The sequence below is a fragment of the Triticum aestivum genome, chromosome 7A (genome assembly GCF_018294505.1).
Source record: "Triticum aestivum cultivar Chinese Spring chromosome 7A, IWGSC CS RefSeq v2.1, whole genome shotgun sequence".
Taxonomy (NCBI): domain Eukaryota; kingdom Viridiplantae; phylum Streptophyta; class Magnoliopsida; order Poales; family Poaceae; genus Triticum; species Triticum aestivum.
In genome coordinates this window covers 89,738,468-89,739,030 of record NC_057812.1, presented here as the reverse complement: position 1 = coordinate 89,739,030, position 563 = coordinate 89,738,468, and positions in this window count along the sequence as shown.

Below are 563 nucleotides of genomic sequence, written 5' to 3'. Positions count from 1 at the left end.
TCCAGGACCATTCGCAAAATATCTTGCTGAAAATGGAATTGTTGCCCAATATTCAATGCCTGGTGAACCTCAGCAAAATGGCGTTGCTGAGCATCGCAACCGCACTCTTATGGATATGGTACGTAGCATGCTTAGTCATGCAAACTTACCAGCAAGCCTTTGGATGGAGGCATTGAAAACAGCTGCACACATCCTGAATCTTGCTCCAACTAAGTCAGCACCGAGCACACCTTATGAGATGTGGGCGGGAAAGAAACCGAGCTTGAATTACTTGCGTGTGTGGGGCTGCCCAGCTGAAGCTAAAGTATTCAATACACATATTAAGAAGTTGGACCCAAAGACAGTCAGTTGTTTTTTCATTGGGTACCCTCATAGAGGAAAAGGATATCGCTTTTATTGCCTAGGTCATACCACCAAGTTTGTGGAAACTAGGCAAGCGGTGTTTTTTGAGGATAATGAAATCACTGAGGTTAGGACGATTGATCTTGAGGAGAAGCGGGCGTATGTTCCAACCCCGACTATCCAACAGAACTTTATCCATGTGCCTAATATGCACGAGACAC